Genomic DNA, 844 nt, shown 5'->3' with positions numbered 1-844 from the left:
TAGTGAAATCAGCTTACTTTTCTTGCCGGCCGGCGAAGGTGTGGTTTCGTTGCTCGAAGTTTATTGTCGAAGCTTGTTTATAGAGTTTCGGCACCATTTATGTTCGTGGAACATACAAATAACAAGATTTTGTACTTTAATCTTGACTTTTATTTATAAAAACACAATAATTACAAAAACCAGTACGAGTTGGTGAGAGTGTGATGAGGAAGAGAGCTATAACCAGCAGTGTTGCCAACATTAATCATAAAAATAAGGCATAGACACATTAGACACATTCAGTATGAAATTAAGCCGTGTTTACATCTACGGATGTGGACAAATATTGTGTTTATTTAAAAAAAATCTCATTTCTTATTCAATATAATAACCTGCTTTTACTGTTTAAGAACTTGACTCTACAGTTTATAAAATGTACCTGTGTACAAGCTATAAAATGAAATAATTCTAAGGCTCATTGCTTTAAAGAAGCTTATCTCAAATGTAGAGACAGAATAATAATAATAATAGTGANAACAACCCCCAATGGTGGAAAATTGGGGATGAACTTTTTTATACGCAATATCTCCGCCGATTATGAACCAATTTTTTTTGGTCTCAGTGTACTGCCTACCTTCAGTGGTAACATCAAGGTAATAATTAGTTAACTAAAAAGCAAGAAATAAGTAAAATTTTATTTAAAAAAATAAAACCGACTCCAAAAAACCTACACTAAAACGGTGCAGGCAAACTTTACATGTTTCATAATCTTGGCACCGACTCCAGAAGTATCAATCATGGTATACCTACATAAATATTAATAATTCGTCCTAATAAATAAGTAGGTAATTAGTAATTATTTTTC

The sequence above is a fragment of the Ostrinia furnacalis genome, unplaced genomic scaffold (assembly GCF_004193835.3).
Source record: "Ostrinia furnacalis isolate ACB-3 unplaced genomic scaffold, ASM419383v2 OfSCF1598, whole genome shotgun sequence".
NCBI lineage: Eukaryota > Metazoa > Arthropoda > Insecta > Lepidoptera > Crambidae > Ostrinia > Ostrinia furnacalis.
Note: the sequence above shows the minus strand (reverse complement) of the source record.